Below are 18,770 nucleotides of genomic sequence, written 5' to 3'. Positions count from 1 at the left end.
CTGGGTAACCCCCAGCCCCGCCATCCCTCCCTCCCCTCCTGGGGGCGGCGCTCTGGCCACCCCTCTCAGCATCATATATTTGCCCCCACCCTTCTCCTCGTTCCCCTGGAGCCGGCTGAAGCGCCCTGCCTGACTTCAGCTATCGGTTCCAACTGGGATCTGGATTCAGTCCTGATGTGGAGGCTCTAGCCATCATCTACTCCCCCTCTCCCCAAGGTGGCTGACAAGCCTCCCTGCTCTCCACTCTGGGACAGGGAGAAGTCTAGGGGCTTGAGAACTAAGCCTGCAAGGGGCAACACCCATAAAGATCAGCGTCATTGTCACAGAGGAGTTGAGAGCCCAACTCTGGAGCCTGTCTGCCCAGATCTGAGTGTCCACCATTCACTACTGTGTGAGCTTCAGATTCCAATGTCCTCATCTGTAAAACAGAGATGTGAGGCTTATATGTGAAGTCCTTAAACAGGGCCTGCCCATGGGAAGCACGATTTGCGTGATAGATCATAATTATTGATACTATTTATTGGGCCCTGAGCACCAGGCACTGTACTAAGCCCTTACCACAGGACAGCTGTGTTAATCCTTTCATCAGAAGCTCTATGATCCCCAGTGTATGGGATTGAAGCATAGAGAAGCTAAGTCACATGCCCAAGGTCACACAATGGGTAAGTGGCAGAGCCTGGGTTTGAACTAGTGCACCTGCTCCCAGCCTCTACACAACCCAACATCACCCTGAGACCAGGGGGAGCGCTGATTTTGGACAAGGGAGGACAACAGAGGGGCTGGTCCAGACACAGAGCTTGAACTGGAAGCATCTGCGTGGAGTCCTGCTCCCGTCTCCCTGTTCTTGTTATTGCCTTCCCTTCCCTATTTCACTATTCTGAGGTGGGTACTGGGGGCACCAAGAGGGTGGGGACACTTGGCCAGTGTGCATCAAATGGGGGGCGAGGGAGGGAAGCAGAGCAAGCTTTAGAAACACTGCGGGAGCACTGGTGCCACCATCACTAGCTCAGTTTCCTGGGCTGTCATGGCCCATCTACCCGCTCTGCTGCACTCTTCTGGGTAAAGGCAAACATAACAAATAAATAATTGTTTAGTGCTTTCTCAATTGGTTGATGTAAATAAGAGCAATCCCTTAAAATGAGGGCCATGTGCTTATCAGCTCAGCCTGTATTTTTGAATCATCAGATACTGTTTTCTCCGTATTTTATCAGTGTGCATCAGAATAAAAGGGGTCCAGGAAACCTTTTCGTGTTCTGAAAGGGTCTTACATAGAAGCAAAAGAGCCGATTGCCAGGTGCTAGCCTCTGAGAATCTGGGAGCCCTGTGAGTTCAGGTGGCCACAGGGTAGGCACAAGGAAACACAAGTGGCCTTCTTTTCTTTAGAGCTGCTTTGTGTCAATATCATGGCTGTCAGGGCCCTTTTCACAAGCTCTGCCTGCCTCTCACCCTGGCTTGGGAGGGAGGAGTCTGGAGGGCTTGGTTTGGGCCGTATTGGTTGAAGATCTCCGTTCCCTAAATACCTTGAGAGTCTGGCAGTATTTCTAATTTTATTTTACATATGGGTGTGTGGTGGGAAGGTGTGTGTCTGAGTCTTTGTGTGTGTGATGGGAGGGAGAGGGAAGGAAGCAGAGAGAGAGAGACAGAGAGAGAGAGAGAGAGAGAGAGAGAGAGAGAGAGAGAAGCTAAATGAATGTGGGAAGATGTCCGTGGGGGAAGGAAATATTCAGCACCAGGAAAGAGATGGCTATCTGGCCACGGAAATGCAAATGGATGAGAATAATTATTTATTTGTTTATCAACAGAAAAGGACATTAAAGCTTCAGATCTCAAGCTAGTAGTTCCTCAAACTTCAATTCTGGCTCCGTCCGAATGAAGCAGACTAAGAAGGAACCCGTTAGTGCCCTTGCTGCCTGTGGGACCTTGAGCAAGTCACTTTACTGCTCTCTCAGTGTTCTCATGCATAGAACGGGATGAAGAGCTTCCCTTGCGGTGATGATGACCAAATGGGAGAGTGTGATTATTGCCTCAGTCCTGGCAGGAGACGGTGTGGTGTTAGCTCCTTCTTCCTCCTCGCTCTCTTCTGAGCCCTTTTCTTTATCCACAAGAATGTCTTATCTTTTCAACTAAAATGAGAGCTCCTGGTCTATGTTGGAAATATTTTGGAGTGTCCTCCATATCTCCTACCATGATGATTTGCCCAGAAGAGACACTGAGTAAAAGTGTATTGACTGATGAGTTGATACTGGTCTGTCTCTCAGAGGAAAAGCTGTGTTCCAAGATCTTTGAAATGTCTGTTGAGGGCACATGTGCCATTGATCTTGCATTCTGCCACCATCCACCCCACTATAGTCTCATCCTTCATAAACAGTGTCAGAAAATGATGTATAAACAACACTCTCCATTGCCTTTGTCATATATTCTTATAGGTAAGCTGTGACTATACCTGCAGGCTGTCCCAAGGGGGCGGGAACGCAGACAGGCGTCTGATGGCTGCTGAGCACATTCCCAGAAATATGGGCCATAAATCTTGCTATTTGAATAAAACGAATTCCGTCCCAAGTGGCAATCATTTCATTTTGCTTCCAAATGTTGTGCATGAACAGAGGAACTCTATGCAGCAAGCCACTTCTCCCATGGGTGGGGAACCCCACACACATGGGTGTCTGACCCTACAACTTCCCATGTGTTTGGAGTAGAGAAGACCCCAAGATGCAAGGGGCCACACCTACGGAGGCTCTGGGGATTGCCCTCATTCTCATGTTCTTATTTCAGATTGATCGGGGTGATAATAGCCTGGGGTCTCAAGGTTAACTGGTGCCCTGAAATTAAATTTTAATAAACATCCTTAGACAGGATGCTCTTTACAGCCTATGGGCAACCCCAAAGTGCTCCCCGAGTTTCAGAAGGCTTAGTGAGACACCATCCCAGCCTGTCTGCATCCAGAAAACACACAAGGATAATCTTCATCTTAGCCAACTAAATACATGAAAATTGGATTATCACAGAATTTCTATTTGGAGGTGGTAATTTATTTGGCCAACTACATCTTCATTTGAACAACAATAACATTACTTTGATGTAATAAAGTGCTTTGCAGGTAATAAAGTATATCCACAAAATTAAAATTTCATTCCGTGAGTCTCTCAACAGCCATGTAAGCTAGCTGGAGCAAAAATGATTAAACCCATTTTTCTTATGAGGAAACTGAGATTCAGAGATTTGCTGCATGTTAATTTGCAAGACTTGGCTATGCTCGAATTAAATGTGATGTAAGATGCAAAAATCTCATGGATACTTACGTTTTCTGGAACATGTCACTTGCATAAAGGAAACAGGTATATAACCTACTCCCTCAGAATAAGAGACCTGTATGATCTCTCTTTATGTAAGATATTTATGTAAAATTACAGAAATAAAGTACCCCTGCAGCACATTAATCAAATGCTCTCAAATACTCTGCTGTTTGTGGTGCTGAAAAGTGTGTGTGTGATTGGGGGCAGCGATGCTCACTGATCACCCAAACCCACATGGCAAGGTAGAAACAGCAGGTCTGAATGCCACCCTCTGGGTGACAGGTAACCCTGGCGATCTCCCTGATGATTGATGCCTCAGGTCGGAAAGAGCCTCCTTTGGAGCTTTCAGGCTGTGGAAGAATGAATGTGATCGTTTACCAATTAGCTCTGGTTTCCAGGAAGCGCTCAGGCAATCCTGGTAGGGAGGTCTGTGCCTGTGGACCAGTGTGCAGTTAGCAGAGGTGGTGGCAGCAAGATTAATTGGCCCTTTTGTCTCCAAGCATGCAGGAGGCGGAGGGAGGGAAAGCGGGCTATAGGGAGGGAAAAGAGGAGGAAGGTAGAGGGCAGAGGGGAGAAGAGGGAAAAGGAGACAGCAGAGAGAAGAAAAGGGGGGCTGAGAGAGTGCACACGCATCTGACTCATCTCTGTCTATGTCTTCATGATGGAGGGAGGTAGGAGGCGCAGGGGGAGATCAGCTTTCTCTCCTGAGAGCCCTGCAATGCCAGGTGTCCAGGGTGGAAGGGAAAGAAGCAGAAGGTTGATATCTCAATTAGAAGAGGAAGGAGGTGAGACCAGGAGATGAGGTCACTGCCATGCCCTTGGCTGTTTGTAGGACTCTTGGATATGTTGTTATGGTCATAGAGCATCAGGCAACACAGACCTCATACCCCTCAGCCCCCTGCCTCTATTCATCCCAGCCCCCAACCCATTCCAGCAGACATGGCCCAGGGCCCAAGAGGGACACAGTGCAGTGTGATGAAAAAAGCACGAGCTTTTGACATGAGCTTTTGTGTCTGCTGATCTGGGCTTGAATCCCTGTTTTCCCATTGCTGTGTGATCTTGAGCAAAATCCTTAGCCTCTCTGAGCCTCAAATTCCCTGTCCATTTAATGCAGATTTTAGCTACAACTTGTAGAATTTGTCATGAATTTTAAATGACAAAGATACCAACTCAATAGCACCTGCCTTTTCTACTGAAATAATCCACCAGTTACCAGCTACCAAATAATCCTTCTGGTTGCATAGAACTTATTGCCTCTATGATGATTGTGTTGGTATATTTATTTATTTGTTTAGTGCCTCTTTGATTGATAGAGTGTAACGCCCCCACAGGCAGGGACTTACCTGTCAGCTTTGTTTCTAGACCCAGTCCAGAGGTTGGCACATAGTGGGTTCTCAATAAATATTAGAATAAATAAGAAAGTCTGGGGGAGGGCAAAGGGGAATGAGGGAACTACTTGGGGTGTGGAAATCTATACCATGATTTTGATGGTAGTTACATGACTATGTTTGTCAAAATTATAGAACTGTACCTCTCAAAAGGGTGGATGTTGCTATATATAAATTATACTTCAATATCTGACCTTTCAAAAATAGGCTACAGGGAGCAGTGGATAAATGGAATTCAACTAAATAAAGATTCGTACTTACTGACATCCATTATGTGCCAGGCCAGCAGGGGGCCAGGTGCCTTCTTATTGGTTATTTCATTTAACCGTTATAACAGTTTGGTTAATGGAAGTCTGATTCTACTTATTTTATAGAGGGGGGAAATGGAGGCCCCCGGCGGTTATGAGATTGACCAAGATCGCAAAGCTTGCTGGCAGTAGAAATAAAATCCAGGTCACTTGATTCTAGTGCCCAAGCCTCATGCAATGCAGTTCCTTCCAGGTCTCTCACATATCAACCTCACACTGACATAGAAATAAAGAGACCATTATTCTTACGGAGAGGTAACGTATTCTGTTGGTGATGGTCTCTTACACTTTAGCAGGAATTAGCCAGTGAGAACCTTTTCTCAGTGAAGTGGGATGTAGAGAGAATGGCTTTTTTAGCTAGAGACCAGGAGTGGGGTGGGACAGGGAGTAGAGTTACTATAAACAGGCCTGCAAAAGTGTCAGATGAGACCAGAGAATAAGGAGCCAAAAGAGAGGGTTCAGAGAGCAGTCAGAGAACAGGCTCTGGAGCCAGGCGCTCTGGGTTCAGATTTCAGGTCCACCAGTCACTCATTGTGTGACCTTGAGCAAATTGGTCAACCTCTCTGTGTCTCAGGTTCCTGATTTGTAAAACAGGGTTAATTATAGTTCCCACCTCATAGTGTTGTTACATAGATTAACAAGATAACATCTGTAAAGCACTTAGAATAGTGGCTGGCCTTGTAAGTATTAAATAAGTGATAACTATTGTAATTAATTAAGATTAGGTTCTATAACATGTGACAGAAACTCCAAGAAAACACTGATTTAAACTAAGATGGAATTTTATTACACTCTCATGTTAAAGAAGTTTCAGGTCACCAGTCCAGGGCTGGCATGTGGGACCCAGACCCTTTCTATCTTATTGTGCCATCGCCCTGAGCATGTTGCCTCATGGCCCAGAATGGTTGCTCCTGTCCCAGATATCATATACATATTCCAGCCAGCAAGAAAGAGAAAAGGAGAAAGGACATGCCTCTCTCTCTTTAAGGACATTTCTTGGAAGTTGCCTGCAACACATCCAGTTACCTCTCATTGGCCAGAACGGGGTCACATGGCCACATCTAGCTATAGGTAGCTATGCAACCAGCTAAAATTTATGAGCTGTATGGATAAACAGGAAAATTAATTTGGGGGGACAACCTTGGAGTTCTTTCTTCTACTATGGAAAACTTTAGATACATTCAAGTTATTATCTCCCAGATCTCAAGACAGGAGCAGGATTTTCCTGGAACTTCCAGTCTCTCTGAGATTCCAGGTCCTTGTTGATCAAATGGGGCTAATACCCCTGCCCTTTCCCACTCTCCCACCTACGCTTGCCTTCCTCCAGGCATTTCACCTCACACAAACAGACCCAGAAACGGCAGCTCCCACAAGCCAAAGCCTTGACCTCGAGTGAACACGGACAGTGAGCTCCACAGACAGCTGTGGTCAGTGTCCCAGACCATATGGCCAGCTCAGCAAGCTCAAAATCGGGCCTTGGATGAAAGAGAAAGGGGAGACAGAAATGATGCACTTTAAATATTTTTATTTTTGAAAACCACATGAATAACCTGTTTTGTAAGAATATACCAAAAAAATTTAATTAAAAATAAAGCAGAAATCCTTAAATCCTTAACCCAGAATAATCATCATTAACATTTTGTGTCTTTCAAACTTTTGTCCATTCAGATTTTTTCCCCTTAATTACAAATTTGTTCTCACATCTTTATCCTCTTTTCTAACCAATGTTTAAAATTCTGCGATAGGCAATCTTTCCATGATGATAAATATGTTTCCCCAAAATTGTTTTTAACGGACAGCTGTATGTCCCTTTACAGAAAGGGACACGGTTTAGTAGGGATGCACCTCAATGTGGCCTTGACCTTGGTATCTTGTCAAAATGTGCTCTTTGGCTTCATCTTCAACGTTGAATAGCCACGTTCAGACTTGAGCGTTATTTCTAGGTTCCCAGGACCTGTGTGTGATCCATGATCCTGTATTATTAATACATAACCTTTGCATCCAAGAAGCATAATAATCTCCATTATGCACACACGGCATGTCAGCTGGATTTACTGGTAATAATCACTTTCAAACACAGATAACCTTCTAGACATAACTTGTAATAACTATCTTCTTTCTTGCTCTATTTGTTTAAATTCTATCAGTGAGTTAAATATCAAATGTCCCTAATGAATCACAAAAGTAAAATACTGTATCTCTCGTAATGATAAACATCGCCTCTTGATGTACGAAAATAATTTTTAAGAGCTTTCAAGTGTTTAAACATAGAAGGAAACCTTGATATTGAGGAAGTATGTCAGCCAGATACTTTTAGAAGATGTTTTTTGAAGCAACAACAATAAAACAGTCAAATAATAATATGAAGCAGAATAATAGAGACTGGATTATATCATAGTTCTAATCTTTGTAGAATTGTTTGGGATACTAGCATTCTTAACACTAAACAAAATACTGTAGTCAATTTTTAGTTATTTTATTCTACTTAGGCAATGAGGCTTTGATAAAAAGCCCTACTTGTAATTCTTGGCACCTTGTAGAGATAAACTGAAAACGGAATGACAGCCAACCTCCTAATTTCATGAGGAGGAAAACCTCTGAATTCATGTGTAGCCATATCCATGGTAAACCATATTTGACCCACCCTGGGGAGGAATATAAAAAATATGAAAGAAGAAATTGTTAGAAAAAGTGAGGATTATATTTTGTACCATCATCAGTCGAAAGTATACATCAATTTATTAACACAACTGTGTGTAATATATAACACAGGAGCAAGCTAGCTACTGCTACGTGTACTAGGAAAGTATTTTTCTTGCCCTATAATGTTAAACTCTTAAGCGCTGACAATGAAGTTTATTAATGATGAAATTATCATCACAAAAATCTCTGATAAAATTTTCAATGTACCCTTTTCTCAAAGACATTCACTCCCTGAGGTGATATCAGGTATTGACCTAGACTTCAGCTGAGTACCAATCTTAACACTTGGCCATCTGGCAGACAGCCAAAGTGTGTACTGAGTGCATCTCTAACTTTAGATTATTTCCAGTTTCTCACTATTATTAGCAACATTGCAATGAATGTCCTAGCACAAACAACTCTATGGGGCTCTATGATTATTTCCTTGGCTGATTTCCTAGAAGTGGGGTGGCTGGGTCAAAGGATCTTTATTGCCAAAGTACCCTTCAGAAAGTTTGTACCAGATTGCCTCCCATAAGAGGAGTAGAGGAGGGTAAGATTGTATCCTGGCTCCTCACCAGCTATGGCACCCGCGTCTTCAGCCTCCCACAGTGATGGGCAGTTGGATGGTGGAAAGCACCTTTCTTCAGACAGCTCCAAACTCTCCAGGATCCCATCGCTGTGATCATAGCTAAAATGTATTTTGTATTTATCTTGTTTCCAGCATTGTGGTGGACCCTTTAGGTACTTCTTGCATTTTAATCCTCACAATGACGGTACAAAGTAAACACTACTGGTCTCATTTTATAGAAGAGAAAATAAGCTCAGGGTTGAGTGGCCCTGTTCCTAACCCCAGTGAAAGCCCCCAGTGGCCTGACCAAACAACAGTCTACAAACCTTTTCCTGCAGATAAATGAAAACTGTAAGGTCCAATCCCCATGACTCCAGCTCTTCAGACCCTTGCGGGATAAAGGGGTCCTCAAGCCCTCCTAGCCTGCATTCATTTCTGACCAGGGCTTGACGATTGAAGAAAGGTGAAGGGCAGTGGGTTCTACTGAACCCCTCTGCTTTAGGCTTGGCTCTGTGCTAGGCACTTAATATACATCCATGTTTATCACTTCTCAGTGGTTTCTGAAGGAAACTACACCGGAGCCTCTAACAGCACCAGGAGCAAGTCAAGATTGTTGGCCATTGAGTCCGCCACCATAGGAAGTGGATAGTTGGCCACTTGTGGGGAGGGGTAAGTAGTGACCACATGCTAAGGATTTTATATACATTATCTCATGTAGGTCTCAAACTGCCAGGTGAGATATATTCCCCATCTTACCAGAGAGGAGCCAGAGGCTTAGGGAAGTGTTCAAGAGCTCACAGCTAGTACATGGTGAGGGACCGGAGTCATCCAGGATAGACAGACATACTTGCTCTGGTCCGGACAGGCAAATAAGTCCTAATTCGTTTCTATGTTGTACCCACAGTGCACAGCGTGGAACCTGGCCCAGAGTAGATACTCAGGACATGTGTACAGAGTAGAAGAAAGAATGAATGGATTCTGCAGGGGCCTGGGTAGTGAAACTATGGGAAACAGAGTGCTACCCTCTACTTGAGCCAGGGACTCCCAGGCAGGAAAGAAGAGGGCAGGACTTGAGTTACCATGGTGGCAGGCACCTTGGCATCCTTTGATTCTCTCAGGCAAGTGAAGATGCTTCTAGGGCTACCGTATACAGTTGTTTAGGCTCTGCACTTTACAATTCCAGGGGGCATCATTTTCACAGTTGAGTCATCATAGATTTGTATGGTTATTATGACAATTACCCAGTAGATGGCAGTGAAGCATCTTGGGTTGGCGAGCTTTGTTCTGTGCAAATGCACTGTTTGGACTATATGCAGTGCTGGTGCCTCTGTGTGCCAGCCCTCCAATCTACTGAGAGGTTGCCTGACACCCTTTCCCAGCCTTGACCCACCTCCTCTTCACTTCAGGGCTTTACAAACTACACCCAGAGCCTTGGTGTTGATCTGGGGACTTCAACGGCAAGAGCCATTAGAGCAAGAAATCCCCAAGTGCATTCTTTGTTCCAAAGAATGTAACATTTGTGATCAGAAGCACTGGGTTCCAGTCCCAGCTGCTGTGCTTCCTAGTGAGTGGTCTCGGGCAAGTGACCTTGCAGTTCGGGAACATAGCTTTGTCTTCTGGAAAAAGTGCCGTAATAATCCCTGCCCTTGAGGTTGTGAAGAACAAACGCTACCCTGAATGTGGCTGTGCATCCCTAGCTGTAAAGCACCACTGCCTAGGAGTATCCTGCATTAATAAAGTGCAGGGCTTTCCCGGGTGACCCCGGGAGGATATGCTGCACTATTAGGCAGGGGTGTGCTGCAGACCACGTGACTCCAGTTTTGTCAGCCCCCACCCCACTCATCATCTCCTAGAAGATCTCTCTCCTGGTCTCCATCACCACTCCGTTCCCGAGGGAGTGCCTTAGCCCCCTTCAATCTCTGCTCCAAACTCCTTAGTACAGTACAGTCAGTTGGCCACTCAACAAATATTTATTGAGCATTTACTATGTGCGGGACACTGAGTCAGTCTCTACCTTCTAGCTGCTTACAGTCCCACAGGGGCAATAAAGTTAGCATAGTCACCATTTTGTTTCTGAGTCTTCGGATCTCATCCTATTCCTGTGGGACTCTAAGGAGAAAGAGGCCTTGCCCAGTCCCTGACTTCTTCATTCCTAGGCCACTTAATGACTGGACACTATCTCTGGCCCACATCACTGTAAATACCTTCCAAGGTCCAGACCAAGAGGGGCTTCGCTGGGGTCTTCCCTGCTCCTCTCCTATTGGGGGAAGCCCAGGGTAGTGAAGCAGAGAACAAACTCACTATGGGATCACCCAGAATTTGAGTTGGCTCTGAAGGGACAAATAACCCAATAATGGTAGTGGCTTAAATAAGGTAGACATGCATTGCTCTCTCATGTAAATGAAGTCCAAAGGCAGACAGTCCAGAGCTAATGTGGTCACTCTACAGTGTCAGGAAGGACCCACGTTCTTTCTGGTGCCCTGTCATGTGATACATCAGTGTAGGCATCAGCATCAGAGTGGCGGGGGCAGTTCAAGGATGGCAAAAGCCTTCATGATACCAGGACCCGGGCTCCTTCTGTATCGTTTTCCTACCACTCTTACCATGCAGCTTCTACCTCATGGCTCAAAGTGGCTGCTCAAGCTTCAGCCTTCAGGTCAACATTCCACCAGCGTGAAGCAGGAAAGAAGGCTGAACAAGGGCACAGCATCTCTGCCTAAAGACACTCCCTGGAAGTTACTCATGATACTTCCATGTGTCTCTCATTGTCTAGAACTTAGTCATATGACCATATCTAGAAACAAAGAAGGCTGGGAAATGAGTCTTTATTCCAGGTAGGCCCAATTTCTGGGGAAGAAAAGGAGAACGGTTATTGAGGAACTGTGAGAATTCTCTACCACATCTTGCCTCTGAAGTACCTTCTCCTGCCTACCAGGGTTGCCTCTACCTAGCAGTCTCCTTGGCATAAATTAGCCAGGACAATAACCCAATAACCGTAAGATCACAGAACAAGAATTATACAAAGATGAGCTAATTTCCTCTCTGTGTAGCAATGACATCTGTGTTGGGCTGTGATAATCATCATTGCCATCATTCAGTGACCCCCATGCTCTCAGCTGCCACAGTCCTGACTCTGCCTGTCCAGCTGTAGCATCTTCTCCACTAACCCTGACACAAACCCCTGTACACCAATTGCTGCCCCTTCATCCCTTTCTAGAATGGAATCTGGCTGAAGTGACTGTGAGGGGAGCCGTGAGGGAGGCCTGTGACAGCGGCTGCCGCACAGCCAGAGCAGGCAGCGGTTGCCTTGCTGAGTTGGGCAAAGAGGCTTCTAGGATGCTGCCAAATGTATTTTCCTGACCCACCACTGCCTTCTCTTTCTTGCTTAGGTGATACCTTTTGGGGACTGAGACCCCTCAGTCCCACCTTGTCTCTCCTCCCCCACTTTAGAAATACCCACTTCCCTGATCATTACCTGTTCCTGTAAGAAGCGGGTCTCCAGCCCTCGGCACCCTAGGATGTGGATGAGAGATCAGATATTGACATTTTTCCCCCTGTACCCCCACAGCACCCCTGTGCCTTAGGTACTTCATCCTCATTTGACAGATGAAGCCACCGAGCCTGAGACCTGCTAGGCCAGTGGCTCTGGTCACCCCGCTCATAGGTGGCAGCTCTGAGACTAGAAATAGTTCTCTGACTTGAAAGCCCACAACACCTTCATGAGTTACCCATCCTAGGTAGGATTCTGATGGCAGAATTTCAGGCATGCTGCCAGATGGCAGAGGAGACATTTGGGGCAGCCCACATCTGGAACAGAGCGTAAGGACAGAAAATGTTTGCAGCACTGACTGTACCCCTGCTCCCGGCATTTCAGGGATATGCTTGGAACAGGGAGAGAATATATAACCTTGATGGTTGTGTTAGCAATAAGCCACATAACTGGCCTGTGATTTGGGCAGACACTTGAGAAAAAGAGGCTGTCCCCCTGCCCTGTCTGCCCCACGCTCCCTAATCTCCAGGGATACTGGCTCTACCCTCACTGCCATCTCTCCAAACCCAGAAAAATCGTTCCTCTACTTAGCAAGGGAGGCCTCATCTGCCTTGCCTTCAGTTCCCCCATTGCACCCCTTGGCTTCTCCCTCCCCGTTCCTCAGTCCCAGGCTGCTAGATCTGGGAACTCCCCAGAAGGTCCTATAATCAGAGGGGTGCCTTCTCCCCTCTGCAAGGCCAGCTCCCCTAAGAGTCATGCATCTGGAAGCCTGTCTGGGCAGCTTGCTTCCCTCCCCTCACAGCTCTGTTCAGCAACTAGGACGGGGAGAAGGGGAGAAGGGGTGAGGACTGGAAGGGCAGTTAGGGGTTAAGGCTCTCAGCCCACATCCTGGAACAGGGCTTGGGGATCAGGAGCTGGATGTTCGGAAGTTTTATATGCACGAGCGTGCTCCTACGTGCAAACACACACTCATCCACATGCCAGCATGCGTGTACTCACGTACTCAAACGTTCATCAATACACGCGTGCATAGACACATGACAGTCACACACACACATTTTCCTTAGTCCAAAGTCCTCTAAAGCATCACACTCTTATGGTTCAGAGTCGGGGCTCTGAAGTCAGACAGATGCTTTTCCACACTGCAATACAGTCTTGACACTGGGGTTTCTCCTTTCAGAACATAGTCTACGCGATTAGAAACATACCGAGGTGCAGTAAGTGCAGGGTCCATGTCCTCCAGAGTACGCAGGCTCTTGTTCCCTCCCAGGGGCAACCCTTGTCACCTATGTCTCCTTCCAGACATTGTCTGCAGATGGCAGCCTCCATGCCAGCATGTGCCTGTGCCCCCCCCCCCACACACACACCCAGTAACCCACTGGCACCCGGCTCTGTGCCGTGTGGGCCATCTGCAGTGCTGGGTGCATGTGTACCAAGCTCCGGGCTGCTGGGAGGTTGCCTGACACCCTTTCCTGTCCCTGGCACTGCTCACCGTCACATTCACATGCACACAGAGCACGTCCGCCTTTTGGCCTTTGTAGTAGTGACCTGGTCGCCTCAGATGGATCTTGATTTGTTTAATGTGCCCCACTGAGTGAGCACGGATTGTTCCAGCTGCTTGTTGTACTTTATTTGCTGCCACCTATGGCTCTCTAGTGAGTGCCTGTATACTTTAGCCCACGTGGGCGTGCACATCTGTCAGAACTGAGTATAAAGAAGTGACCTGGCTCAGTTATTTGGCCTTTTGTACCTTACTTTCTGAATCTGTAGATGACAGCAATGACAGCACTGACCTCAAAGGTGAGGATGATAGGAAACCGTACATGTTGAGCCCCAGCACCGTGCCTGGCACACAGAAACCAGCAATGTTAGCTCCTGAGGGGAGAAGCGCGGGGATGGGGTGAGTGAGGGCCCATGCTGCCTGGCAGGAGGCTGCCCAGCAGCCTTGCTCAAGGCCACTAAGGGTGGATCATAGGGGTCGCAGCCTAGGAATTCCCCTGACCTTGTGATGGGGTCAGAGAGATTCGTGCCTCTGACCGACTAGTGTGGGTGCCACTGGGCAGAGAAGCAGGGAGTAAAAGAAGGGGAGTAAGGGGCCCAGCAGCTGCAAAGGAGCCAGAGTGAGTTGCAGGCCTGGCTTTCCTGCTGAGTCATTCCCACTGGAGCTCTGAAGGAGGTGGGCAGCCCTGCTGTGTGTGTGTGTGTGTGTGTGTGTGTGTGTGAGAGAGAGAGAGAGAGAGAGAGAGAGAGAGAGAGACAGAGAGAGAGAGACAGAGAGAGAGCGGGAGATGTGTGTACACACACACACACACACACACACACTCACACACCCCAGCTTAAGGAAAACGAGCCCCTCCCAGCAGAGAGAGGCTTTGTTCTCCATAAAATGTAAAAGCCATGGAAACAAAAGAAAGGCTGCTTCCACCGCCCCTGTCCCCAGCTGCCGTTTCTCCAACGCTTTCTCTGTCCTCACTCCATTTCCACCAGCCTTCTCCTCTGTCCGGCCCCTAACCTGCCTCTAGGGCCACCAACCATTTTGGATGGCCCAGGATGACACAGTCCCAGGAATAAGTCACTCTACTTGCCCATCTCCATTCTCCTCCTCCTCCCGCACCTGCCCCCTGGTCTTGTTCCCCTGTCAATCACCCCGACGAGGCCCTTCTGGGGCCACAGAAGCTTCCTGGCTCTGAGGGGGTGTTTTGATGTAACAGACTTTTATGAGACTCATCTGGTGCTGCGTGCGGGGCACCGAGGTGAGTGAGGCTGCGTCCCTGTGCCTGAAGGGGCTTATACTAAGGGGCTGAGGACGGAGCTGGTTGGGTGCTGGGCCCTCACAGGGTGGGGCTGCCTGTAAGTGGCAGAGGTCTGGATGGGCTAGAGTCGCAGAGGGCAGGCTGCTGGAGGACAGAATGTTTCCTTCCATCAAAAGTCACGTTTTGTCTTAGAATAAAATTCCAACACCTGACTGCTGTCTAACACCTGGCTCTATACCCTTCTGGACATATTTCTATTCATATGGACCCGGTTTATGGAAAAGTCTGAACTTGACAGGATTCAAACTGGTAACGTCTTGGCTTTGTTTCTAATCACAGCCTACAGCCGGGCTAGAAGGTCACATCTCTTCTTCTAACCCTGAACAACATTCCTGGCAGATTCCTAGTTTTCTGAAAAGATTTCCCTTTTTTCTTTCTTTCCATTTTTGAGAATCCAGGTGAGTATAGTCCAATTTAAAAGTTAAACATCAATCAATCAATCAATCAATCAATCAATCAATCCAAGTTAAACATCATATGCAAATATAGGGTGTTCACCCTTTCCCCCCAGTGCCAAGCAAGGTTAGGAATGGGGGACAGGGTTTCTTCTCTCTCCCTCCCCCATCAGAGTGCTTTCACCTCCAGGGTTTGAACTAGGGGTGTGAGTGGGGAATGAGAGCTGGAGGGGAGCAGCCACAGGTCTTGTTCTCTTGGCCAACACTGCCTGTGATCAGTGCCTTCTGGGGGGCAGGCTTCCAAGTGGGGTGAGTGGTGAAATTCTCTGGGGAGAGGGCTTTCCCAGCTAGACTTTTCCCAACACACCCTGGCAACGTGAGCCCCAGAGACACACTGCTATAATTCCTCCCCAGCTACCTCCCCACGGTTTACCTGGGCCACAGGAAACTCCTGCACCCTTACCTGGACCAGTGGGGCCATGCAGGCCATCTCCACTGCCCCTGGCTCTGCACCGTCTTCCTATCTCCACTCCTGTTGGCCTGTCAGCAGATAACCAACTAAGTCCCACCCCTCACAGGCACCCCACTCTGTGCTGTAAGTCTAGCAGCCCTCCCTCCACTTCCAGAAAGTAGTGGGGGGTGGGGGTGAGGGGACCAGAGCACTGCTGTCCTAGCCTGGGAGACTCTGACCTGTACAGTCGCCCAGGAGCACCTCATGCTCATGGTCGAATGTTCTACTATCTTGAAATTCTTCCTAATTTTTGAACAAGGGGTTACTCATTTTCATTTTCCACTGGCCCCTAAAAATTTTGTCCCACCTGGGATTGATAATTCTGAGCATCCTCGCCTGCTTGTAGAAAGGAGGGGAGGGATGATGGTACTATTTAGAGTAACAGGGCTGGTTCTGGACCCTGAAAATACCCTGGGAAGTGACTCTATAGTGATTTCCACCTTTTTTTAGAGTAAGGGATGTCCAACACCCCATTATCCCCCAAATCTGCTCTTGAGCCCTTCGAGCGAATTCTCATTTCAGTTATACTTTTCAACTTCAGAATTTCTATTTGGTTCCTTTTTATAATTTCTATCTCTTTATTGCTAGTCTCTATTTGGTGAGATAGCATTCTCATGGTTTTTCTTTAGCACTTTAAGCATATTTGAAATGATTAATTTAAAATCTTTTTAAGGAAGTCCAATATCTACGTTTCCTCGGGGACAATTTCTATTAATCACCTCTTTTTCTGTATGTGGTCCATACTTTCTTGTTTCTTTTCATGCCTCACAATTTTTGACTGTTAGACTAATTTTTGAGTAGACATTTTGACTATTATAACGTGACATGTCTGGCAATCAGATTCTTCCTCTCTCCAGGGTTTGTTGTTGCGGCTTGTTGTAGTAATTATTTATTTATTTAATGTCTTTTCTGAACTAATTTTGTAAAAGCTGTACTTTTTGTTGTATGTGTCCCCTGAAATCTCTATCCCATTAGGTTTGTGGTCAGCTAATGATTTCATAGAGATTTCTTTAAACATCTAGAACAACAACATAAAAATGATCTCTCAGTCTTTGCAGATGGGCTCTGTGTTTGTGTTGGGGCATGCCTCCAAGACTCAGCCAGGCAGTTTACAACTCTGCCTTAACCTTCACTTTCTGATTGCCCCGAGAAAAGGCCAGCCAGAGGAGAGAGGTTAGAGACACCATACAGCAACAGCAGTCAATGCACTACAGTGCATGCTACCGCCTGAATGAGTTTTCAAAATAGAAAGTTGAAGAAAAGAAGCCCAACATGAAGTATATATAGACTCTGATTCCAAGAAGGTCCACTTAAAAAACAGACCAAACCAAACTCTATTGATTAGGGATGGTCAAATGATACAGCTAAGGAAAAAAGAATTACCGTTAAGGTCAGGATAGGGTTGTCTCTGGGTGGGGGGACAGGTAGAGGAGGAAGGGGTGTGATTGGGAAACACAGGGAAATGTCTGGTGATAATATTCTATTTCTTGAGTTGGGTAGTGGTTACACAAGTGTTTGCTTTATGATTATTATAAATATGATTGTTTTATAAATACTTTTCTCTATGTGTATTATATTTCACAAAGTGAAGAGAATTTATAAAACAAAGAAGGGGTTTATTACTGAAAACGGATGCCAACTCCTATTGGAATGCCTGCAACAAAGCTGCTTTCAAACACCTGGCCAGATAGGAGATCCTCAGACCAGAAGAAACACAGTAGGAAAGCCATATTTCTACCCCATGAGAATCTGCTCGGTGGTGGTGGTGGCGACGGGGGGTCTTTAACCTCAATAAAATATCAATACAAGGGCCCACGTATTCTTTAATGACCTTTTCCTGCACAGCATCAGCCAGGCTGAAGACAGAACGGAGGTCAGGCTCTGTAGGCTTCAAACCTGTAGATCTGTCCGGAAATGTTACTTGGGTAAATTCTGCATGGGAAACCCTCCCTCTCAAATGTCTTCAGAGCTCCAACACAACAGTGGTGCTTCCTTTGTGATGTCGTCAGCATCTGCCTCTGACTTAGCCATCAGAATGTTCCAATACGGGTAACTGGTGGTGGCTGTCGGTAGTGGTGGACAGTGATGTCCCACCAGTCACGAATTTCTCCTCATCCAGGAGAGAAGTACTAGTAACAGAGGCTTCTGCTAACTGACAACATCTACCTGGTGGGGTCTTGGTGAGTGGGGCCCCAGCCTGAGGCCAGGGGTAAGGGGAGGCAGGGAGGCCAGGGTTGTGCCAGTCGAGGGGAGGCCTAGCTTCTCTACCATGGAGGGCCAAGCAGTTCGAGGGACCTGACTTCTGCACTCGGGCCCACCAACCTGATGAATGTTAGCTTCTGAAGAGGGGTCAGCGCTCTATTCTGGACCTAAGCCTGAGGTCTGTCCTCTCTTAAAATCTAGAGCCACATGTCTGGTCAAACAGAGACAACTTGAAAATAGTTTTCCATTTCAATACATTGCTCCCTTACTTCTGTACAGGAAACCAAAGTCCCTTGTGTTTGGAAAGGCAGATTAGGATGTGTGACAGAAGCCCAAGCTCCCCAAATTGACCCACTGTCTTGGAGAATCTTGATTTGGCTCTTGGGGAAGGGGGTACCCTAGAGTATCTGAATTGTCACTTGTCACTTATTGTGTGGGTAGTGATATGGTTCTGCTTTGAAAATACTGTCCTTCTCAGTGCATAAGTTTACATTCTGGATCCTATAGCAAAATCTGTGGAGTCTAATGCCCACCGCCCCAGGTCCCCCAATCCTACTTAGTCTCTACCTAGCACTCTCGCCCAGCTCCATGATGAAGATACTAGTGGAGCGCTCCTTTCTTGAAGCCTAAATTCACTGGAGTTGAGAAACAGGCGGTGAGCACACCTAGCTGACTCTTTCCTGAGGCTTCCACGTTTTCCCTCTCATTCTGAGTTTTCCTGAACATCTCATCTGGGCAGTACAGAAAGGCCATGTACAGATTGTGTACAGTTGTGTTTGTTTTAAGCAATTATAATCAGTTCTGTAATGAGCATCCATGGGCATGTAGGTCTTTCTGAGCTCAGGGGAGTGTTTCTGATGAAATGATTTCTAGACAACAGAGGCGAGGTCCCAGGGCCACTGTGGGCTCATGACACTCTCGGCAGTGAGAGCTGCGCCCCTGCAGCTCTTCCCTGGAATGGCCTAGAACCTCAGGCAATTTCATTGATCAATATCCCAAATCAGATAGTGGGCCCCTGTTAGGCTCTGGCCTCCACACTAACACAGATTTCACCCTCACAGCCATTAAGAAGTATTTATTGAGTCAGGGCTCTGTGCTGGATTTTAGGAGTAAAAAG

General features: G+C 46.8%; 1 protein-coding gene across 4 annotated transcripts in view; it reads left to right on the top strand.

The window, feature by feature from the left end:
- Positions 1 to 18,770, top strand: part of TMEM63C (transmembrane protein 63C) — a 113,636-nt gene that overhangs the window by 22,850 nt on the left and 72,016 nt on the right. The window lies entirely within an intron of this gene.

This window comes from Rhinolophus sinicus, linkage group LG03 (assembly GCF_036562045.2).
Source record: "Rhinolophus sinicus isolate RSC01 linkage group LG03, ASM3656204v1, whole genome shotgun sequence".
Taxonomy (NCBI): domain Eukaryota; kingdom Metazoa; phylum Chordata; class Mammalia; order Chiroptera; family Rhinolophidae; genus Rhinolophus; species Rhinolophus sinicus.
This window is presented reverse-complemented; position numbering and strand designations above follow the sequence as displayed.